Source organism: Momordica charantia (assembly GCF_013281855.1).
Source record: "Momordica charantia cultivar OHB3-1 chromosome 1 unlocalized genomic scaffold, Mcharantia_2.0 BLBB01000001.1, whole genome shotgun sequence".
Classification (NCBI taxonomy): Eukaryota; Viridiplantae; Streptophyta; class Magnoliopsida; order Cucurbitales; family Cucurbitaceae; genus Momordica; species Momordica charantia.
Window position 1 is genome coordinate 7,880,991 of NW_028275157.1, and position 25,916 is coordinate 7,906,906.

The window sequence follows — 25,916 nt, forward strand, 5'->3', positions numbered from 1 at the left end:
ACAAAAATATTAGAAAATAATAAATTAGTAAAAACTATAATTGAATTAACTTTTTTTTAAAAATAATTATATAAATAATAGAGGCTAGAAAGTAGTGAAATTGGTTGTGATGTCACTGGAAACCGCTGTCATTGCCCGTGATTTCTGGACAGTTGTTACATCAGTTTGATGTAAGTTCCAAAAGCCAGGTGTTAGGGATGAAAATAGCATGCATTGGTTGTGATTTTGGTTGGATATATATCATTTCTTTATTAGCCACAAAACTCACTTCTTGGTACATGGTTCGCTGAAGTATAGCTCCAATTATTTTTTAGGGTAAATTGTAAAAGTCACGTATGGTGGTTGTTAAAATTACCCACTTAAACTTTAATGGTAAAAATTAAACCCTCAAACTTTCAATACTAAAAATTAAACCTCTAAACTTTCACATGTGATAAATTTGCACCTTCTAATTCAAAAATTTTGAAAAATTGTATCTATTTGACAATTTTAAAATAAACATTTTTTCTGTTCTTGGATATTCTATTTTGCAGACAAGCAGTAGTTCACAAATGGGAATATGCTCCATCATTCATTAACTTGTGAGGAATTTAACAAAACAGTGGACATTATTTTCCATTTCAATTTTCAACATCAGATCTTGAAAAGTATCAGTTTTTTAATTACCTATGCGTACAAATCTATGCCCCAAAACTTGGCGGGGCAGTTGGTATTTCCTATTAATTCCGCCGATAGAATTATTCATGTCTTCTTTTATAAGCTTAAACTTAAAAACTTTGAGCAATCTCTCGGCGTCCCTAAGAGCAATTTCAACAACACTCTTCTCATATTTCTCGGCAAGTCTCGAAGAAAAAGGCTTTATAAAAATTGTTTCAAAATCGGATATTGAAGAGCAAAACACATAATATGGATGGAATTGTAAAAAAAGACCCTTTTAAAAAAATTTAGAGTTTAATTTTAATTTGGAGGGTACAATTTTATCATATGTGAAAGTTTAGGGATTTAATTTTTACTATTGAAAGTTTGAGAGTTTAATTTTTTTCATTTATAAAAGTTCGAGGGTTTAATTTTTACAATTGAAAGTTTAAATGGTGTAATTGTAACAACCATCATACTTCAACGGTAGTTTTTACAATTTACCTTATTTTTTATTATAAAAATATTTCAATTCTAAAAAAGAAAAGAAAATTATATAATTAAATTCGCACGGACCTGAATTCTAAAATTGAAACTTATTTCTCCTAAATACTTCAATTTTTTTAAAAAAAGAAAAAAATTAATAGAATTCATGATTCTATATTATTTTTAATAAAAATAATTAAAAATTTTATTAATACAAATATGTCAATTATAAAAATATAAAAAAGAAAATACCGTGAAATATTCTAATTATAAACTTTTAAAATAACTTTCTTCTCCATCATTTTAAATAGTACAGTTATCACCCTATTGTCTTGAACCTAAAATATAGATTTGTGGTCTTCTTAATCTAATTATTGTCAGAAATTTTAAATTTTTAAATTTTTAATTTTTACGTTGTCATTATATATATGTGATATTTTTCTATAATTTATTCTATTGATATATTTTTACTCATATTTAAAAATATATATATATTTTTTCTATAAAAAAATATGATATGAGATTAATTAAAAATAGTTCTATGATATAAACTTAATTAGATATATTTTGTAAAAAAACAAAAAACAAAAAACTATACAAAAGTTAAAATTATTTATTTTAATTGAAATTTATTTTAAAAAGAAAAATAAATAAAAATATCTATAATCTATAATCTATAATCCATAGTATACCTAAAAGGTGGATTGGAGAAAAACTTTTTAAGTCAATTCTGCCTTCTTTCATAACTCATTTTTATAATTTACCTCTCCTACTTTCTTCTTCTCTCTCATTTGGATTCCCGCTCCCCCATTTATCTCTTCTTTTTTTTCCCCTTAAAATACTTTATCTCCACCTATACAAATTCTTTTTCTTAAATTCATTCTCTATCTTAATTCTCTACTTATATTTCTTTCACATTTATTCTCCACTCATTTTTTTCCACCATCCAAATGCATTATTCAAATTAACCTACCCAAGTAACCATTTATCTTTTATTTTCCTTTTTGTCCTAAAATTCTAATTTCACTTAATTTTAAAATGTTAGAATATGAAAAAATTTTATCATCTATTTAATTTATTTTTTATTCCTAGCTAGAATTTGAAGCTTTTCTCTCCTCTCCCTCTCCATTCTATATAATAAACTCTATATGTACCATTTTTCTCTCAACCTTGTACTTTTCACTTTTGTTTGGATGACAATTGTATCAGTTAAATACAAACTTTACCTCTCTCAATTTAACTCCTCTCCGTCACGATCCCGCCTCTCTAAATTCCCCTATTTTCTCTTATTAATTTTCTCTCTTTTTAATTATTCTTTCATTATTTTTATCTTTCTTATTGATTTATTTTAACTCCTTTCATCTATCACATGCCCTCTCCCAATCCATTCATCTTCGTAACTGCTTTCCAATCCATATATAAATATGTGTCATCTCTTTCTCATGCCAACCAAAAATCAAGAGGTGGTGATGGAACAAAGTGGAAAATTTTCCAAGTGGTGTGAAGGTATGTAGATTACTCTCTTGCTTTAGCAACGACCACGACAATGCACATATATGGGTTGTCGAGAGAAGAATTCATAGTGAAGAGAAACCAAATTAAAGCTGAATTGCATCGAGGCAAGATTATGGAAAGTTGATGGCATCAGTTCGCTTTCCCAAAATTTATCATTGTTCAGATTGGAAGAAATTACGGTGTGTCGAGATGATGGTTGATGGAATCGAGATAAACCAAAATTTGATGCTTCTCATAATTGGATAATGGGAATGCTTATAAGTTTGATTTTTTTTTAAAGTGATGTTTTTGATTTATGTATGTGAAATGTTGTAATTAGTTTTACAAAGTTATTGCAAAAAAAAAAAAAACAACAATTTTTTTATCCCTCTCAATATCATCAGGTTGGACCTTTTCTCTTTCTCTCACTCTTACATTCCATTTTCATTCTAGAATGAACAAACTCAATGATTTAGCGTCACAAAATTTAACAAAGATAAAATGTAATATAATAAAATTAGAGGTAAATTAAGCACGTTCATTCATTTAAAAAAAAAAAAACTTGCACGTTGGTGCTTTTTCATCTTTCTTATACTTCAAATTTGTGCTTGCTTCCCATGCTAATCTTTCATCTTCTTCTTTTATTATAACAATATCATACCTTGAATTCATACTATATATATATAGTCACTTTTCTTTGATAATATTATAAACTTTAAAAATACTATTTGTTTTCCTTTAATTTAGAACTATAAGATTACACTTGTTTCTTACTAGTACTAGTATATATAAAACAGGCTTCCTCCCTATTTTGCCCCTTAAATTTAAGGTTTTCTTTATTATTTTGATGGCATTTTTGTCATTCAACTCTTTCCCTTCCAAATCTCACCTACCAAATCTCTTTAAATTCCCACTAATTCACTATCTCCTTTCTCTCTCCCTCACTCTCCACGCAACCCCTCTCTCTTCTACTTTTTATAATTTAATTTTATTATTATTGTTATTTTTTTTTTCCTTTTTTCCTTTTTGTCTTTTTAGTTTCTTTATTTAAGTTAGAATGAAAAAAATAAGGAATATAATGCGAAAAGTTTTAATAAAATTTTTGTCAATTTATTTATAAAACTTAATGACTTTATCTTTAATTATATAATTAATAATAGAATTTCAAAAGTTGGTTAAATAATATTTAAAAAATAAAAGTATAAAAATATATATTAAAATAAATAATTAGATTTGTCTTTTCCCACACGATCTAACTTCCGTCATTATTCTCTCTCATCCATCCCTCTAAAATTTTCTATTCTCTTCACTTTCCCACCTCTCTAACTTCCTCCATTATTCTCCATTATTCTCTCTTGGTAATTTATTTATGCACTCTCATTATTTCTCATGCTCCAATTACCCAAGTTATCCTCCTCTCGCTAATCCTTTCATCTTCCTCTTAGGGTCTATAAATCTATAAACCAATCTCGAAATAACAACACAAGCAGAGGAAAAAAAAATCTTAGAGAGTACGAGATGAAGGTGTATGTGGAGACGGTCCCCAACTACATTGACACAGAGAAATAACATTTTTTAAGGAGAGTTTCAACGATTTGGAGTTTCGAAGCTCCAATCTTCATGGAATGTTAGAGGTGGATGGAGCAGAATGTGTGCCAATGGATAAAATGGAGGTACCTTACATTGTTTCTTCTTCAAATTTCTCTATTGAAATCGAAATTGGAGAGACATGAATTGAAAATATATTGGTTGCTGATTAATTTAATTAAAAATATATAAAATTGAAATTGAAAAGTGATTTTTTTTCGGTCCTTGATTAATGTAAAAAAAAAAAAAGATTGAATTTTTTCTTCAGGATATCTTGCTCACCACGATTGAGAGGTCACCGCTGCTTGCCGCCATTGAAGTTGTTGTTGAGTCTAGAGTCCAGATCATGATTTTATTTTTCCTTGGTATTTGATAGCATTTTATATTTAGGGTTATTTTAGTTTTCTAGGTGGCATATAAATTGACAAAAACATGTAAAATGAAATTCGTGATTCTTAGTTGTTTCACACTGCTAAAATTCCAATTTTTACATTCTATTGCATACGTGATGACAACTTGTCAAAGTTGAAATTAGTTTTAATATTGTATTTTGTTTATACAGATTTTTGCTGTATTTTATTTTAAATTTTATAATTTTAAAATCAGTTTACTTTTTATTTTTATATTTAATTCAATTATTTTGAAGCTTTTTTATAAAAAATAATAATAATAACGATAATTTGGAAGCTTTACTGTTGCCCCATTCCTGTAAGGAGTGGGATGTTAGTTTTTTTCCAGAATATTTATGTTTCCTTTGTGTAATAATAAATCATCATTTATTTCACATTGGGAAAAGCCAACAAAACATTATGGTCTTGAAAATTAATAACATTGATCTTTTAAAAAACTTACGAAATCTTCTCTCTTCTGGATGAAATTTATCTAAATTGTTTGAATTTGATCCTTCTATATAAATAGACTATAAAATGCTCCTCTAAATAAGACTATAGATTAAAGTAATAGCATTAAATATTGTCAATAAAAGTATAATGGATATTGCATTATTTTAATAGTAAATTTTACCTTTTCTTCTAAAAAAAAACAAAGTAAAATTTAACTTTTAATTTAATTTTAAAATTTAAATAAACTCAAAAAAAGCCATAAAATTTAATAAGATAAGTAAGGCTTGCATACCTTAAAAAAACTTAATATTGCTGTTTTCATTTAAATTAAAACTTATAAACTTCCAAATGTCTAATAATAAAGATATGATAAAATTTTGAATTTAAAAAATATTTGTCCATTTCTATAATAGATACGTGTTAAATTATTTATTCTTGCTCGTTGTATTTTAATTATGAAATATATCAAGCAATCATTATAACTTCTCAAATTTGTTTAGAGATAAATGATTGATAAGATTTATTGCAAGGCCACACTTTTGTGTTAGTTACAAAGAAAAAAAATTAAAAAATGTTGATGAGGTAGATAGGGAGAGAGAAAATGATCAAATTGTATTTAATATTTTAACTATTTAATTAAATTTTATGTTTTAAATACTTTGCGGTACTTGGATTGATTTCATGTGATGCAAGTGGCGTTCTAAAATTCTACCACATTGAATAATAGTATTAGTCAATCAACTATCAAGTGAGAAAAATTATTTTAAAGAATGAGTGTATACTTAGATTATTAGATGTTTTTTTTTCTTTTATAATTAATGTATTTTTTATTCAAAATTTTTGGTGGAAAATTGATAATTTATATATCATAATTACAAACTTATCTTATTTTTGTTTGAAAAAAATTATCCTGTCTTACAAAGTTTTTAATTAATTATAAATAGTAAATTAATTAATTAATCAACTATCAATAATAATAGGTAAGTAATCTAGAAAGTTATAATACAATTTTTCTTTTGTCATTTCATTCGCCTTGAAGTTAAAGAATTTTTAGATAGTAGGTATAATTATAATTTGAAATCAAATAATTAAAATAATTTTTCTTTATTGAAGTTGAAAATTTTAATATATTACCTTAAAAAAATTAAGTTGGAAAATCTTTATTTGATTGAAAAAAAAATGTGTAGTTAAAAAATAAGGAACAAAAATTAGATAAAATAATTTTTTCAAAATTAGAATATAAAAAATTCTTAGATAAAAAATAAAAGAGTGTAACTTAAACTTCATTAAAATTGTTGTATAAAATAATGTAATTTATATGCCTAAAAGAGATTGAATGAATAGAATATGAAAAGTTAGTAGGTAAAAAGTTATGGATTCATGTGGATAAACAAATTATAACTAAATATTTGTATATAATTCTAGTAAATTGTAGAATATGAAAATTTTGGAGTGTCAAAAAATTTATAATTCTCCAACTATAACTATAAAATTGTGTGCGTTCAATTTATTTACACTTTGAAAGTTTTATGTTAATAAAAATAAGAAAATAATTAAGAAATTTAAACCTATATGTACTAATAATAAACAAGAAAATAGTTAAAAAGATGATAAATTAATTTAAAATTTAATAAGATATCATATGTTGATTTGATTCATATTATATAGTTAGATCATATCATTAAAAAAAAAAAAAGCTGTACTTCAGTAAATAAAATAAATTTATAGCACATACTAATTTAATTAAATAAATTATTTTTGTAATAATAAAATCAATATTTTTATTACGAGCATTGTATGTGGTATTCAACTAGTATATTAAAAAGCAAGGATTCTTGAAAACCAGTTTTAAAGCATTTTACCCTAATCATTTTTAATGAATTACAAATACATTATTTGCTTGTAGACAGTCCTATTCCTGGTGTGTTGTCCATCAATTATTAACACATCATTAATCATTAATTGTTAATAAATTTCATTCATCATTTGCATTAATTTAAGATTGGACAACTCCATACATACAAAAAAAACCTTAAAATTAATTATTCTGTTTGGAGGTTGAAAATCGTATTGCCACGTGGAGGACAAAGAAATGTCTAACTTTGAAGATCTTTCCTTTGGTGGCCGACCTGAAGATCTTCCCTGAAGAGCTCCCTGAGGGCCGACCTGAAGGCCTTGCTTGATGGCCGACCTAAAGGCCTTGCCTAATGGCCGACCTAAGGCATTCTTTGAAGGCCGATCTGAAGGTCTTCCTTGAAGATCATTCAAGGGAGGAACGACCTTCCATACTTAGCTAAATTTCAGATGACAAGAGTATGAACTGGAATAGCTACTCTCGACAAGCCGACCTTGGTCCCGACATGCTCAACCGCTAGTCGGATTCCTTGTCGGATACCTCAACCTATAAATATGACACTTTACTTTTCAGTCAGGTATGGTATTCTAGCTCGGTCTCCATATTGAGGTCAGACTAAACTGACTTGAGCGTCAGAGTGTTTATTCCCTTATGCAGGTCTTTCCTAGTCAAGTGGCCTTCAGCTCATCCTTGACACTTCAGCTCATCCCAGTCAGTCAACCTTGACCCTTTGAGCTGGTCATCTCTTTCCAAGGATACCCAAGCTCTTCTCGCGGTCATACCTAGAGCAGGTTCAACTCTTCCACGTGGTCGGCCTTGACTAGGTTATACCCCGTCACATTTTTTGCATAAACATTTGGCGTCGTCTGTGAGAAAGGACATTTTAAGTCATTCCTACCAAACAAAGCTATGGCATGCACGAAGAATCCAATATCCGCATCTCAACGGGGATCTTCGAGATGTTCTCAAAGACCGAGCTAGGCGATCAACATGTAAATGATGATAGCTCAACCTCGCTTAGAGGAAGAGCTCCATCTCAGGTCATCCGCGACTAGAGGAAGAGCTGCCATCATATAGCTCATCCCACCAAGGGGAAGAGCTCCATCTCAACTCATCCCTGGTTAGAAGAAGAGTTGACATTAGATAACTCAACCTTGCCTAGAGAAAGAGCTCCATCTTAGCTCGTCCCTGCCTAGAGGAAGAGCTCCATCTCAACTTATCCCCGGTTAGAGGAAGAGCTGCCATCAGATAACTCAACCTCGCCAAGAGGAACAGTTTCGTCTCAACTCATCCCCGCCTTGGGGAACAGCTTCATCTCAGCTCTCCTCAACGAGAGGAAGAGCCTCATCTTAGCTCAACCTCATCTAGGGGAAGAGCTCCATCTCAGCTCATCCCCACTAAGAGGAAGAACTTCATCTTAGCTCATTCGCAGCTAGAGGAAGAGCTGTCATCATATAGCTCATCCCCGCCAATGGGAAGACCTCCATCTCAGCTCATCCCCGGTTAGAGGAAGAACTGCCATTAGGTAACTCAACCCACCAAGAGGAAGAGCTTCATCTCAGCTCGTTCCCGGCTAGAGAAAGAGCTATCAAGATACTTCATCCCTGCCAAGAGGAAGAGCTTCATCTTAGCTCAACCTCGCTTAGAGGAAGAGCTCCATCTCAGCTCATCCCCAACTAGAGGAAGAGCTGCCATCAGATAACTCAACCTCGCCAAGAGGAAGAGTTCATCTCAGCTCATCCTCGACGAGAGGAAGAGCTCCATCTTAACTCAACCTCGCCCAAAGGAAGAACTCCATCTTAGCTCATCCCCGCCAAGCGGAAGAGCTCCATCTCAGCTTATCCCCAATTAGAGGAAGAGCTGCCATTAGATAACTCAACCTCGCCAACAGGAAGAGCTCCATCTCAGCACATACCTCACTAGAGGAAGAGCTCCATCTTAGCTCAACCTCGCCTAGAGGAAGAGCTCCATCTCAACTCATTCCCGCCTAGATGAAGAGCTTCATCTTAGCTCATCGGCGGTTTGAGGAAGAGCTTCATCTCAGCTCATCCCCGCCTAGAGGAAGAGCTTCATCTTAGCTCACCCGCGGCTAGAGGAAAAACTTCATCTTAGCTCAACCTCGCCTAGAGGAAGAGTTTCATCTCTGCTCATCGCCGGTTAGAGGAAGAGCTGCCATCAGAGAACTAAACCTCGCCAAGAGGAAGAGTTTCATCTCAGCTCATCCCCACCTAGAGGAAGAGCTTCATCTCAGCTCATCCCCAGCTAAAGGAAAAGCTGCCATCAGATAACTCAACCTCGCCAAGAGGAAGAGCTCCATCTCAACTCATCCCTGGCTAGAGGAACAACTTACATCGGATAGCTAAACCTCGTCAAGAGGAAGAGTTTCATCTCAGCTTATCCCCGGCTAGTGGAAGAGCTGCCATCAGATAACTCAACCTCGCCAAGAGGAAGAGTTCCAAATCAGCTCATCCCCGGCTAGAGGAAGAGTTGCCATTAGATAACTCAACCTCGCTTAGAGAAAGTACTCCATCTCAGCTCATCTCCAGCTAGAGGATGAACTTCGATCAGACAACTCATTGCTTTATCGAGGTAGAGCTTCCATCTCAGTTCGAGGTGTAATGTAATTTGATAAGAAAAAATCCAAACCTCTAAACTTACGAGTCCAAAGTGCGATGCACGAAAAATTACGACAAGTTTGAAATGACAAAGATGAGACTGAATTCACCCAATACAAAGTATGCAGGTTCAACTCCTAAGCCTGTAGCTTAGACCGAGCTTCTCAACTCTTACTCAAACTCTTATGCATCTAGCTTAGGCCGAGCTTCTCAGCTCCTACTCCAACTCCTAAGCGCCCAGCTTAGGCCGAGCTTCTCAGCTCTTACTCCAACTCCTAAGTGCCCAGCTTAGGCAGAGTTTCTCAGCTCCTACTCCAACTCCTAAGCGTCCAACTTAGGCCGAGCTTTTCAGCTCTTGCTTCAAACTCCTAAGCGCCCAGCTCCGCTTTTGCTTCAAACTCCTAAGCGCCCAACTTAGGTCAAGCTTCTTCAAACACCAAACTTAATCAACATGGCAAGTCTAAGTTGAGTTTAGAAGTTGGCTCAAGTCATGACCAAAACATTGTATTTGATGTTCGACCTGCTATATATTGTTCAACGTCTGACATGTGATCTACTTCAATCTCGAAAGAAGGAAGTCACCACTTAGGCAGATTTTCAAATCCAGAAAAAACTTTTCTGCCAGGTCGAATTCGGACTAACCAGAGAGGGGGCGCCAATGTTTGAGGGTTGAAAATCGTACTGCCACATGGAGGACAGAGAAATGTCTAACTTTGAAGATCTTTCCTTTGGTTGCCGACTTGAAGATCTTCCCTTTGGTGGCCGATCTGTAGTGGCCGACTTGAAGAGCTACGTGAGGGCCAACCTGAAGATCTTGCCTGAAGAGTTCCCTGAGGGCCGACCTGAAAGCCTTGCCTGATGGTCGACTTAAAGGCCTTTCCTAATGGCCGACCTGAGGCCTTCCCTAAAGGCCGATCTGAAGGTCTTCCTTGAAGATCATCCAAGGAAAGAACGACCTTCCATACTTAGTCAAATTCCAGATGACAAGAGTCTGAACTGGAATAGCTACTCCCGACAGGCCGACCTTGGTCCCGACATGCTCAACCGCTGGTTGAATACCTTGTCGGGTACCTCAACCTATAAATAAGACACTTCACTCTTAAGTCAGGTATGATATTCTAGCTCGGTCTCCATATTGAGGTTGAACTAAACTAACTTGAGCATTGAAGTGTTTGTTCCCTTGTGTAGGTCTTTCCTCACCAAGTGGTCTTCAGCTCATTTCTGACACTTCAGCTCATCCCAGTCAGTCGACCTTAACCCTTTGAGCTGGTCATCCCCTTCCAAGGATACCCAAGCTCTTCCCACGATCGTACCTGGTGTAGGTCCAGTTCTTCTACATGGCTGACCTTGACCACGTCATACCCCGTCACATTTTTTTGCATAAACATATTCAATATGAAAAGTTCGAATGTGAAAAGTTTTGTTTATTTATTTCTATAAATTCATGTGTTTTACTTTAATTGGAATTAGTAATGTAATTAAAAAGGTGTTAGTTATTCAACTTACTCATTCCCTACATGTATTACATGTATTATATATAGAGTTCTTCTCCATCTTTTTCTATGACAATTTAACTCTCTCTTAATTTGCTTCTTTTAATTTCTTGATTTCTTCTTCTAAATTTTATAGATTTAGTAGTGTTATATTGCATAGTGTTCTAGAGCATTGAGTACCTCAAGTTATAAGAGTTGCAAAGGTAGTGTTGTTTATTACTTAAACGTTATTGAATCTTACAATGTAGTTTGGTCTGACACATCAATCAAAGACGCCTCAAGATGTTGGTGACATATTTAGTTGTAAGGGAAGCACGTGTTGGATCTATAGCTCGATTATTAGACTTGCTCTCAAGAACTCTTCAATCTTCAAAGACATCTCAAGACGTTGGTTATATATTCGAGTTGCAAGAGAAGCATTTGTTGGATCTATATTGGGTTCCTATACTTGTGATAATACAATTTCACTTTGTAACGAAGTTAATAAAAGTATTGGTTAATCAAATATCAAGGTGAGAATTTATTTAAATGTTATTGGATTTTTTTTTGTTACTATATTGCTTTTTATTTTTCTTAATTATAAAATTTTTTATTCCAAATGTTTGGTGAAAAAATAATAAATTTATTGATCATGGTAAATGAATACCTTACAAAGTTTTTAATAAAATTATTATAAATAATAAATTAATACATTATCAAAATATAATAACTTTGTGTCAGGGATCCACGAGAACCTCTCACCACTCAAAACAGACAGCAAGCATAAAGGTAAAAAACACAGAGCAAAGGAGAAGAAGAACACAGGATTTATAGTGGTTTGACAATGAGGCCTACATCCACTATTGAGAGCAGATTCTCATTCACTATTGAACTGAAGATACAAAGATGAAAGCCACACTTACAAACAGAACTTTTCAAGGTATTTGTAACAGATTTCCCCTCAGCTTATTAACTAAACACAGAGCTGATTTTATACCCAACTTTCTGTTGGTTTCAACCGTTGTAGATTTCACAGATCTTCACCTTTGAAACATGCAGAAAGTGATGACAACCTGCTCTGAATCCGATTACTAATTTTCAGGGACATGCATGCCAGTGAGTTTAGAGCAATGATCGAATTTGCTTTGTACAACTGGCTTTGTTAGCATATCTGCGGTGTTCTCAGCGGTATGAACTTTAACGATTTCCACTACACCTTTCTCAATTTTTTCACGAATATAGTGAAATTTAACATCTATGTGTTTTGTTCTATTGTGAAACTGCTGATTCTTTGAAAGATGTATGGTGCTTTGGTTATCACAATGTATTTTTACTTGTTTTTGTTCGATGCCCAAAATCTTTGAGTAAGCCTTTCAACCACACTGCCTCTTTTACCGCTTCGGATAGAGGTATGAACTCGTCTTCTGTTGTAGATAGAGCCACAACTGGTTGAAGCGTTGATTTTTAGCTAATTATGTTATCCCCAATTAGGAATAGATAACCCGAGAGAGACCTTATGTTGTCTAGATCTCCACAAAATCTGCATCCACATAGCCTTGAAGAACATAAGTTTCATCTTTAAATTTTCTATATGTTAGGCCTCTGTTTACTGTACCCTGTTATTAGTGGTTTTGTAATAAAAACAACTGTCAAATGCACTCCCGTTAAACCCAATTTTGATGATAAATTCATTAAATCTATTATTCCAGCATCTGGGGGACTGCTTGAGGCCGTATAGGGATCGTTTCAATAGACACACTAGATATTCTTTCCTTTTTTCTTGATATCCTTCAGGTTGTTTTATGAAGACTGTCTCTTCAAAATGTACATGAAGAAATGCGGTCTTGACATCTAGTTGGTCTAATTCTAAATTCCTTTGAGCTACTAGAGCCAATAAGACTCTAATTGATGTATGATTTATAACCGGGGAGAAGATTTCAGAATAATCAATTCCTTCTCTCTGTGTAAAACCTTTAGCAACCAATCTGGCCCTTGAATCTAGGTTTATGAACACCAGAGATTCCTTCTTTAAATTTGTAGATCCACTTGGTACATATTACCTTCTGACCTTTTGGTAAAGGTACCGACTTCCAAGTTTTATTCATTTCAAGCGAGACCATTTCTTCATTCATGGCAGTTATCCACTGTTCTGCATTTGAACTACTAACTGCTTCTTGGAAGTTCATGGGCTCCATATCGTTTAGTGAATGTGCTACACTTAGTACAACTGCTATTACATTTGTTTCATCATATCTACTAGGAGGTACAATTTCCTCCTTTGACTGTCACACGCAAGTGAGTAATTGGTTAAGTCAGGTTCTTTTTCTTTTGTCTCTTCAATTTCTTGAGTTTCAAACTCTTTGTCACCTTGATTTGGAGACTCAGGATAATTTTTTTCAATAACAGTAGGAAGCTCCACCTCAATTTTTGAATTTTCTATTAAATTAGAAATATTATTTAGCTGTTGGTACATAAACATTTCATCTTCACGAAATACCACGTCTCTACTGTTTATACACCTTTTATCTGTGGGATGCCATAATCTGAAGCCTTTTACTCCTTTTGAAAATCCAACAAACATACATCTTATTGCTCTAAGCTTCAATTTCCCTTGGTTAGTATGAACAAACCCAACACATCCAAAAACTTTAAGGTTATCAAGTTTTGGTGGGTGTTGTGTCCATTCTTCTTTAGAGGTAATAAAGTTATTAGCTGTGTGTGGGCATCTATTTATTGTATATACTGCATAGGAGGCTACCTCAGCCCAAAATTTTTCTGGTAGGCTAGCATCTGTCAAGAGACACCTTACACGTTCCATTATTGTTTGATTTAATCCTTTTGCTACCCCATTTTGCTGAGGATTATATCTAACTGTTTTGTGCCTAGTTATTCCAACTTCTTTGCAGACTGAATTAAACTATTCATTAAAAACTCAAGTCCATTATCTGTTCTTAGGTACTTTACTGTTCTAGATGTACGGTTCTCTACCATTTTCTTCTATTGCTTAAAGTTTTCTAAAGCTTGGTCTTTGGTTTTTAGAAAATAGATCCAAGTTTTTCGTGAGACGTCATCAATGAAAGTTAAGAAATACCTTGAGCCGCTCAATGATTGAGATTGTGCTGGTCCCCAAATGTGACGCCTGACTAGAGATGAGGGGTACATGAATGAACTGATACCACATTCGAATGAGAAAGATCTTGAGATCATGGAAGAATGGTAAAGAAAGGCTTAAAAGAATTGATAGTCACTACCTATACCAACAAGGTGCACCTTCCTTTTAGGTTGTTACCTTAGATTAAGGGCTAGTAGTTTTAGTCCTAAGGGGTTAGTAGCTTAGTTGAGTAATCTTGGTCTACTTCTTCCCGTCGATGGCACCTCCTAAAGTTAGAAGTCGATCAAGCACGCCAGTTATTCTCGAAGATGATGCAGAGCACCATGAGGAGCGTCCTTTTCGCTAGAGCATACCTCGAGGGTTGATCTCATTAGAAGGTTGGCTAGCATCGATTGGTATGACTTGCCAAGGTGACACCCAAGCCCGAGTCGATAGTCAAGCTTTCCCTCTCTACGTCGATGAATGTTTAACAAGGAGATAGAGTTCATACATCTTACTCCAAAGAAACATGACAGTGGCCCAGTACGAAAGGAAATTTGTAGAATTGTCAAACTTTTTTTTTCGGACTTAGTTGGTACTAAAGCTAAAAGGATAAATTGTTTCATCAAAGGGCTTCGTGGGGAGATTAGGGGACTAGTTGCAATTATGGAACCAACCATTTACACTGCAGCTCTCGAGAGTGCCCTATTTCTTGATGAGGGTATTCCAAGGGATAACCAAGTTGACCAAGAGACAGACACCTCACATAAAGTTAAAAGGAAGTTTTCATCGTCCTCTTCAAGCCCACTTTTAGGGCCCCTCAACAACGGATACGGACACGCGACACTCCCTCATTGTATTCCTTCTGTCAGAATCAACATACTAGGCTATGTTGGAAGAAAGAGAGGAGATGCTTAAAGTGCAAGAAGATGGGCGATTACGTTAGAGAATGTTCGATGAATAGTTCAAACACCCAAATCACAACTCAAAAGACGCTTCCAGTGGCACCAGTGCAAAATCAAAAGGAAGACGTCCTTACACTCACTCAGGAAGAAGTAAAAGATGTGGATCTTATGGTAGCATGACTCTTTCATTAAGTTGTATCTCTTTTAAGCGCTTGTTGGGACTCTGCCTTTTCCTTGGGTTTGTCGTTGTAGGAGGTATTTTAGCCTGTTGAGTTTTTACTTGTGTATTTTGGTGGCTCAAGGTGAGTCATTTCCTTGTTCTTGGCTTGCTGTTGGCAATGAAGCATAGAGTTTGAAGATGTTGGTGTAGGCGTGGTTTCTTACTCAAGTGGTGGAAGTGGAAAAAGCTCTATGATGTTAATTGAACTTATCAGAGTTTGAGAATTTTGTCTAAGGTCTAAGGAAGACTTGATGACCCGCCAAAGGAATTAGATGTTGGGTCATCCCTTGTTCTCAATGTCTGTGTTGGTAAGCAAGTTAAAGTGGAAGCATTAGGTTGTTCACTATAGGTCTTCACATTGCCCGACTCAATGTTAGTTGTCAGATAATTGTGATGGTGGGAAAAGCTCTTTAGATGAAGTTCGTTAAGAGTTAAGGATCTCCTCTGAAGGTAAAAAGAGAAACGGCGACCGTCACTTGATTGGATAGCAAGTTAGCTTAGGTAGGTGAAGACACTTATACTTAGAGTGACACCTATTAAATCTCGGTTAGAGAAATCCAAACCTCAAGGAGCAAAAGGTTGTCTTAGTAAAGATGTTGCAAGGAACCAACTAATAGGAATGAGAAGATATTGGTCAAGCACCAGGGATCACTTGACTAGTCAACTTTGAAAGACGAAAGTTCTTAAGGTGGATAGTCTGTAATGCCCCAATGTTTAGAGTTGTGCAATCGGTCAACTTTCGAGGATGAAAGTTTTTAAGGTGGGTAGTCCGTAACACCCTGCGTTCTCTGGCTCGTTTATTTTAAGATATAAATAGTGCCTTTGAATTTTTCCCAAAGCTGATAATTTTAATTCTTGGATTTTATAATTTTGGAGTTATAATTTTGGGGTAAATTAGAATTAAATTCGTCGGATTAAGAGAAATTAAGTTTCCAAATTTTGGAGAGAGATTTTATTTCGATCTTAATTCAAGGCTTTGGAAATCTAATTTTCCCTTTTTTGACTTTATTCTTGTATTTTAGAGTTAAAGTTAATTATCTTATTTTGGGTTGTTGTGGGATTTACTTTAATTAATAAAATGTAATTTTGGACTTCTTGTTTTTGGGCCGGTGATTTTATTTAATTGAGGTTATTTGTTTTAAAACAATGTTAGTAAATAAAGAAAATTAAAGAAAGAAAAAGGGAAATTAAAGAAAAATAAAACAAGGAACCCTAGGTCCCCTATATCTCCTTGTTCTTCTTCAACCCCCCCAACCGCTGCAACCCCTCCTCGTGCTCTTCTTCTTCTTTTTTGAATACCCAGTCGTGCCCCTCACCTCGCCCGACGCCGGCGACTCCCTCCCACCGTGGTACGTCCCCAACTCCGGCGAGCAGCAGCGGGCGGCGCACGATGCAACTCTTGGTAGCGGTGGCGACGATTCTGCTGCAGGTGGGTTTCGGAGTTTCGGGGCGTTGGTCCGGCGACGGTGTTTCGCTGTGGTTAGCGACCTTGGGTGCTTTTTCCCCACGGCGCGCAGCAGTGTTGTTCCCTTCGGTGCCTTTTTCTTTGTGGCAACCACACTTACAGCATCGTTTGTGACGTTCGACATCTATCCATAATCACTTAAAGCCCATTTTACACAACCCATGCCTATTCGAGTTAGATTCAAACTACCCACACCTAAATGAAGTCAGTTTGGCGGTAACAGACCTTTCAAACCCCTTTGGGATCGTTTTCGTTGGGTGGAAGCTCTGTTTTAATTGCTGTTTTTTTTTCCTAGGTGTTGAATCGACGCAGGGTTTAGGAGCGTAGTAGTGAGTAAGTAGCACCAAGGGGCGGGTGTGTGCATTAATAGGTGTTATTGAGATGGTTTCGTGCTTAACTTTGTTATACTTGTGTATCTCATGTAATTAGAATTTATTGGGCATCGTTTGAGGACTTCTAGTTGTTATCGTTGGGTTGCATTCTTGTTGTTTTTTTTTTGTTCTTTTCCTTTTATATATTAGGAAAGTGTTTTGTATCATGATTATTGGATATGCCTTGAAAGTCGCTGCTTCATATGGTTGGAAGTGATTAAGCTTTGATGTTTGAAAGCATGTTTTGGAATTGAAAATGCACGTGATAGTTTTATGTTCTTTAGTTTATGTTTGTTTAGTTGGAAGCTACCAGATTATTTTCTTTGTTCTGTATGATGAAGAGCATACTGGATAATTGTGTTGTGATTAGATGTATGAATGGCTTGTCGATGCCTTTAAATGATTGGTTGGGGTGGTCTTAATAGATGGAACGGACTGGTGGTAGTGGGTTGTTATCCTATGATTTGTCTATAGTAATAACGTAACTAGTCGCTTGGTTGTTCGTAGTCGATATTGTGGGTGACTTGGGAAATATGTGATTGAATCTTAGCAGAGGGCCATGATTGGAATTGGTGGTCTATCGTGTAATGAAAAGTGAATAGACGAGTTTCATGGCATCATGGACAAATGGTCGAGGTTGTTACGTCACTACTGGATATCGAGGCTCTGGGTACAAAAGGTCGGAGGTCGATAGGCCAGTCTTGGTAGAGTTGGGTGTCAAGGCGCTGGGTACAAAAGGTCGGGGGTCGGCACGATGAGTCTATCTGATGATTAGTATTGGGTCTTGACGTGGTGGCAGTCAAGGACCAATACGCCTAGTAGACGTTGAGGCCTTGGGTACAAAAGGTCAAGGGTCGATGCACAGTTCGAGGCCTTAGGTATAAAGGTCAAAGTCGAATGTCAAGCCTCTATAGAGGAGCGTTGGGGCCTTGGGTACAAAAGGTCAAAGGCCGATACGATTCGAAGAGTTAGACTTGGAGGATTAACATAGTGTGATGGGTAGAAGTGGCTTGAAGGGGCTAGGTGGGGTCTTATGGCCGAAGTTACGTGAGTCTTGATATTTTGGGATGCTTGTATATGTGTATTGATTAATTGTTATGACTTGTTGATGTATGATTTCTAGTGATCGCATTTTGATGATTGTGATTATGGACATGCTATTTTGTGTATAGTTAGTGAGGGCTACTAACGACCTTGTGATCGGGGTTACTTTGATTGCATGTGTGGATTAATGAGTGTTATCATTTTTTGATGCATGGATGCCAGTTTAATACTTCGTAATGAATGTCATGTGCTAAACATGTTGTTTGTGTGTAGTCAGAGAGGGCTACATACGAAGTATTTTTAATACTCACCCCCCTTTGAAATTATTGTTTTCAGGTGGAGATCAGGTTCACAGTGATGGTGATGGTGATGGTGCAAGGGAGACTCGAGAAGAAGGACCATAGCTAACTTCCGATTAGTTTTAACTTGTCTAAAATAGGTATTTAGGAGTTCTTGATGGTTTAGTTTATTTCTATGTTTTGTGCATTGACTTGTGTAAAGTTCAGGGGTTGGTATAATGTTTTAGACGACTTTTCTTTTAAGTATGGACTCCTATAAAGATTATGTCATTAGTTTCATTGAGAAGCTTAGGGACTATGTTTAATGTTGTTAAATTTGCTAACTTTTAAAGATTGAAGCATGGATTAATCGTTTTGGTTTTGATGTTATTATTAGAGTGGTGCAGTGGAAGAATGGTGATTTTTATTTACTTAGTTGATTTGTTTATCTTGTAGGGTTATGCTTCTATTGAGTAGGTTGTCTGTTTATCGTTATTTACTTGTTTTGGCTCTGCTTGACTTAAACACGAAAGTTAGGTGTTTTTTTGTCCACGAAGGACAAGTTCTTTAGTCCATTTGAAAAGTAAAGTGTTCACAGGTTTAACTTAGGTAAATGAAAAGCTGAAATTCCAATGTTCGTTTAGTTGCCTTTATACCTTGGGAGGAAGTTTGGAGCACGTAGGTTTAGTAATTTTCCCATGTAAGTTACCAAAATTCGGGGCGTTATAGAGATGCTTGTTTTAGTCCGTACATGGACCATTTAAGCTTGCAAACTTTTTGTGCTTGACCTTGTACTATGAAACATCGGGTTGAGACATATAAATACTTTCTTCAAGATTGTCATTCAAAAAGGCGGTCTTGACGTCCATTTGCCAAATCTCATAGTTATAATATGTGATAATGGACAAACAAAAGTATTCTTATGGACTTGAGCATAGCTATAGGGGAGAAGGTTTCTTCATAATCCACCCATTCCCTTTGTGTGTAGCCTTTCGCCACAAGTCTCGCCTTATAGATCTGTATCTTTCCTTTGGCATCTCGTTTTCTCTTATCAATCCATCGACACCCTATGGGTCGTACGCCGTCAGGTTGGTCTACAAGTTCCCAAATGGAATTGAAATACATAGGCTCCATTTCCAGGTCCATGGCTTTGACCCATTTGTCCTTATCCACATCTTCCATTGTCTGTTTGTAGGTTAATGGATCCTCGATGCCGTCGTCGGGTATGACAACCTGGGTTTCGGTTAAACCCACGTAGCGGTCGGGTTGTGACACAATCCTCCCACTATGTCGAAGCACCCTCAATTCTTGAGGTAGATGTGACTGACGTGATGTGTTGGCTTTCATCAACAACTCTTGTTGAAGTGCCGCTTTGATCAACAACTTTACTTAACGTGTTTGTAATCTCTTTGAAAATCTCGTTTATCACTATCATACTTCGTGGTTTATGATCTCGAACGTGATCTTCTTCCAAGAAGGTGGCGTTTGTCGATACAAACATTCTATTTTCTTGAGGATCAAAGAAGAGACCACCTCTTGTCTCTTTAGGGTAACCTACGAATATGCATACTTTTGAACGAGACTCCAGTTTCTTTGAGTTAGTCACGAGCACGTGTTCCGGACATCCCAAATACGGAAGTGATGTAAACTAGCTTTACGACCCTTCCATAGTTCAAAGGGTGTATCAAAAACACTTTTCGAATGAATTACGTTCAAAATATAAACCTCAGTCTCCACTGCGTAACCCGAAAACGAGTTAGGCAACTGAACCTGGCTTATCATTGATCGAACCATGTCTAACAGGATTCTATTTCTCCTTTCTGATACACCATTCTGTTGAGATGTGTCAGGGGCTGAGAGTTGGGACGTGATTCCATTTTCTATCATATAGTCCTAGAATCTCAAGTCCATATACTCTCCACCCTAATCGGATCAAAGTGTTTTAATGATTTTACCTAATTGATTCTCAATTTCAGTCTTGTACTCTTTGAACTTTTCAAAGGCTTCAAAGTTGTGTTGCATTAAGTATAGATAACCATACCTTGAATAATCATCTATAAAAGAAATGAAGTATTCATACCCTCCTCGAGCTTTAACATTCATCGGACCGCAAAGGTCTGAATGTATAAGTTCTAAGGGCTCTTTGGCTCTATAACCTTTTTCCAGTAAAAATTCTTTTTGTCATCTTGCCTTCAAGACAAGATTCATATGGTGGTAAAGAATCGTCTTCTAACTCGCTTAAAAGACCATTCTTAACCAACCTCACAATCCTATTGAGACTAATGTGACCTAATCTTAAGTGTCAAAGATACGTATTTTCTTTAGGGGAAAATTTTTGCCTTTTAGTTTGAGTTTACGCATTTTTAAATAACTCAGTATTTAAAACTGCTTTAGTTAGGGTTGGTCTTAGCACATACAAGTTACTTTCTAACTTGGCAGAACAAATGTTAACACTATTTCTGGAAATGAACACTTCATTCATAGAAAAAGAAACAAAGTACAATTGTTCTAATAGACAAGAAATAGAAATAAGGTTCCTCTTAATTTTAGGAACAACATATACATTATCTAATAAAATATATGATTTTTTGTCTAAAAACAACTTAAGCTCTCCTACTGCCACAGTTGAGACGACTTCTCCCGTTCCGACCTTAAGAGTCATCTCTCCGGCTTCAAGCTATCTCCAAGAACTAATTCCCTGAAAGAAAGAACAAACATGGTTAGTGGCTCCTGAATCAAGTAAATCATATTTACCTTTGTTGGCTTTCTTCTTCTCGACCAGGTCTTTCGGGCAATTGCGCTTCCAATGACCGTCTACGTTGCAGTGGAAACATTTTCCTCTGTTTGCAACCTTAGCTTTGCCTTTCTTGATAGCGGCAGTAGCGGAGTCAGGTTTAGACCCCTTACAAAGTAACCTTCTTCTTCTTGAAAGTCTTACTTCCAGAAGAAGAGGATGCAAACTTGGTTCCAAAGGGCGAACCTCGGTGGAACCTTTTTGAGGTGATAACGTTTGCCTCCCCTTCCTGTCCCTTATTTTAGCAAACCCAATCAAATTTTAGCAAAAGTAATTAAGCACCCTAACAAAATTGTTTTGCAACGATGCTTCAGTGATTTAGAGCAACAGCTACCGTAGGGCAAACAACTACTTCTTCACTAAATTGAGATGTTCTCAACTAAATTTCACACTAGAATAACTCTTATCCCTATAATCTTTAATCACTATTTATTCGGTCAGGAAATTGCTAACTAGCTTAACAACTCCCCGTAATTGTGAACCACCATTTTCAGACCTCAGAGGTCTGCTCCAATAATCCCGCCGTAGGGAAGGAAAATATTGGAGCAAAACCTAAGAAACGCTTATCCATTTTTGGAGTTTGCCTTGGTTTCAATTTCATACAATGAACCCTCTGTAGGGATGATCGCACCAGGACGACATGCAGGTCATGTATGAAATCTCACGATGCAAACTAATGGTAGAAACCGTAGGATGTGTTGTCACACATCCTTCTCCCACTTACTATGAATACTATCTCCATTCACCTTGATATTTAACGATGCAAACACCTTCCGTAGGGAGGCCGCGCCCAGGGCGACACGAGGCCGAGCATGGAACTCGCAGTGTGAACATTAAGGAGAAACGTAAGAGAAAAAAATATTATATATACTTCGTATATCAAAAATATATGTGGTATATTACACATTCTCTTTTGCTCCCACTTGGTATTCTTAGACTAGGGTATATTACTTTGTTAAATCACGACAAAGTGAAATTAACTTAGTGAATTTTTAGTCAGCCCAATATAACTATTTATTTTGGAAGTTGTACATTAATGTTTTAGTTTATCAAACGTTTAATAAACTAATGACATTATTGCATGCATATAAAATATTGACTAATTCAACCCCAGGTCGGTTCCAAGGTAGAGGTGTTCACTTCCGATAAGCTTAAATACTTAAACCTAGACAAAACCTTCCTTAGACAGGGTTCCTTTATAGGCAATATTTTATATTTAGTCTTTTATTATTTCATTTTAAAACCTAGTTAAAACAAAATAAAAGACTACCCCTAATCATATTAGAAGATATAACCTAAGGTCTAATTAATTTTGAACCCCTTTAAAATTAATTAACTTAGACCCTATGTTTGCATGCAATTCTTTATTATAGATTTTAATTTCTATCTACCAAAATTTTATAAGAGTTATAAAATTTAAGAAATTAAACCTATAAACACCTATTGACGATCACTACTACAAAATGGGCATGTAATGTCAGTTGTCAACTGACATCATACATATTAGATGTCGGTTTCCAAACCAACATTAACCCGGGTGTTATCATATCGTACAATGTCGTTTCTAAAACAATGTCGATTTCCAACCAACATCAATAAAACCGACATTGTATATGTTCGATATCGGTTATTTTAATGTCGGTTCCCAACCGACATTAACCCTAGTGTCATTGTAGCTTATAATGTCGGTTGGTTGTAATGTCAGTTCTGGACCGACATTGATTTCCATATAATGTCAGTTAATTACCAACATTGATAGATCCGACATCGTTTCTCTATAACTGACATACAATTACAATGTCAATTTTAAACTGACATTGTTTTTTAAAAAACCTGAAACAAAAATATTAATAAAATATTGCACATACCATAATATATAAAAGACATGTATCAAAATATTTCCAGCCAAACAATCGTACAAAATAAATTAATAATTGAAAAGACCTGTATCAACACACCACCAACACAATCATCAGCACACCATCAACACAATCATTAGAAATTGCAATACACATCCTCAATAGAATTCAGCAATTCAGCAACCACAACATACGTCAATCCTTTCTATAATATCTAATTAATTAATTAACCAATATTAAGAAGTGTTAAATGAACAAACTGAGCAAAATGTTGGGTAGCTCACTAATCGAACCAATGCATATTGAAATAACATATAAATGGTTCAAGGTTTTACATATTAAAAGGCTAAAATGATAAAACTATATTTACTATCTAGCCCAAACTAAGCGTAATTCGCAACAAATCCGGCCCATTCATCTCGTACCTCATCAAGTTCGGCTTGAGTATACGGTTTTTTTGGATTGAACTACATGTAAAAAAGTATAAATGATATAAGTATAATTCAAATATGAAAAGTAGAGTTGTGTTTTGAGCGTGCATGAAAAACATACAAGATTAGGTATTGGAGTGTTTGGATTATGTATTACCTGTCGAATGTTCCTCATGACATAATATCCACACTCTATCGATCATGATTGACGTGAGCACTATACATATATAAAAATGCTAAGTTTTAGAACTTATTAAAAAATAATAACATAAAGCAATAATATAGTTATACTTATTCGTACAGGAAGCCAAGCAGGATATTTTCTCCCTTGTGTAACAGTATTATGTATCATAAACATTCTCAAAGCCCTAAATATATTAAAAAATAATAATAATAAGTTATCAATCCTACACATTAATGTATCAAACTACAAATATAGATAATACTTACGTATTCACAACATATTTAATGTCTTTCTTAATAGTAGGGTGCAAAGAGTCTAAAACGTAAATCATATTATTACGCACATCAACAACACATAATGTCCAATGATTCCTATAAGAAAAAAAGTTAACATCAGCGTAATATATAAACAAATATAACATAACTAAATTATGATAACCACAAGTTTTAAAAAACATTGTTTCTTACCTACTATTGTAAGGTATCATTATTTTTTGGCTTGTTTGTCCAAAAGTGAAAATGTTAGCCAAAATTTTTACACGTTCGTCTGGTGAGGAATAACTTTCATTCGCGACTTTAGATGGATCCACTATCTTAAACATATCGCGCTTAATGTTACCTTCAAAAAATTTCCAAAGATATCTGTAAGACAAAAGACTTTTAGTCTAAAAAAATATTGATAGTACAATTATTACAACATTATGTATAGAAGAATATATAATCACCTACGCAATATATACTATTATGCATGTGTTGATATCCAGACCATCCCACAAAATTGCACATATCATCTCAAAAGAGAGGTATTTCCTTGCATTCGCCAAATACTTGAGCACTGATGGCGACCCGAATGGAATCATTATCTTCCACAGTGCGTTGGACAAGACGATACAAAAATTTTATTGAAGAAGGAACATCCATCTGATCAGGATATGAATGCACAAAATACCTTTTGCTTTCGATTTAGACCCCTATCATTAACACGATGTGATATAATTATGACAAATGGCAACTACTTATATTAAAGATTACATTCACATTTAAGTAAAGAGGAAAAAAATACCTTGGCGTCTTTTGTGACTGTTACCAGTTTACGAGGCCACACAATAAAACAACCATTTATTTGGTGAAGGGTCTCAATTTCACCCTCGGTTGGAATATTCTACTAACATTCTATCTTTATTCATCCATAACTTATCCATATAGAATAACTTAACTAAAAAAATTATCTACAAAGAAAAAAGGAAAAAAAAACTATATCAAACAAAAATAAACCTAAACGTAAGCAACAGTTTATAGTACATAAGTCTATAATAAACTTAGCTAAAAATTATCTACAAAGAAAAAAAGGAAAAAACACTATATCAAACAATAATAAACCTAGTATAAACAGCACTTTACAGTACATAAGCCTATAATAAACTTAGGTAAAAATTATCTACAAAGAAAAAAGGAAAAACACTATATCAAACAATAAAAAACCCAACTTAAGCAACAATTTATAGTACATTTGCCTTGCTTACACAAGTGTGATTTCATTGCTTGAAACACTAAAACGAAGAGCTCTTTTGAGCCTTTCTGCCATTCCTTTTGCTATGATACACACATCATCAAACCAATGGCATGAAGTCCTGAACTCTTTCTACCCTATCTTTTTTTTATTAGGTAATAAAATCCTACTTGATGCATGAATTAATATGCCTAATCCGATCTAATCCAATCCAATGGTATATTTTCACAACTCTATTCTTTACTATACTCAACTGATATTAGAATGTATTCGACTTATCACAATAACAATGCTCAAACACACAAAAAAAATCTATAAATTGTTAAAATATTTCCAGGTACTTTACGGGCAGTTTAGAAAACTATTTTTAAACTCCTTTGTGAAAAAATGTTTTAAAATTTGTGAGTGAATGATAGGTAAAACTTAAAAGTTACTATTTACGTACTAAAAAAATATATTTTACAAAAACCATTTGCAAGAACTTAGTTTAAATAAAAGAAGAATAAGAAAAACAACTTCCCAACTAAAATCTTTATTTCTCGAGTTCTTCACCATAATAATTAAATTAATTATTGAGACACTTGTTAATGAATTCAGATCTGTAAATGTTCCCAAGGAGCCTAGGGGTGGATGCAAGCAATCAGTTAATGAATTGCTCGTAGAAAGGTCCTGATATTGCAATCCTTATTGAAAGTAGCACTAGTAGAATTTAATGTCACAAAAATCTTTCGTGACGTTTTTAACGCCGTCACGTATACGCCCATCACGAAAGGTATAC

General features: G+C 34.8%; 1 long non-coding RNA gene across 1 annotated transcript; it reads left to right on the forward strand.

Annotated features, from left to right (window-relative positions):
- Window positions 1–3,956: 3,956 nt before the first annotated feature.
- LOC111017832 (uncharacterized) lies at window positions 3,957–18,720 on the forward strand. The gene is made up of 5 exons (XR_002602337.2): window positions 3,957–4,289; window positions 11,257–11,520; window positions 11,729–11,927; window positions 12,090–12,175; window positions 18,420–18,720. It is a non-coding gene; the product is annotated as an uncharacterized LOC111017832 (long non-coding RNA).
- The last annotated feature ends 7,196 nt before the right edge of the window (window positions 18,721–25,916 follow it).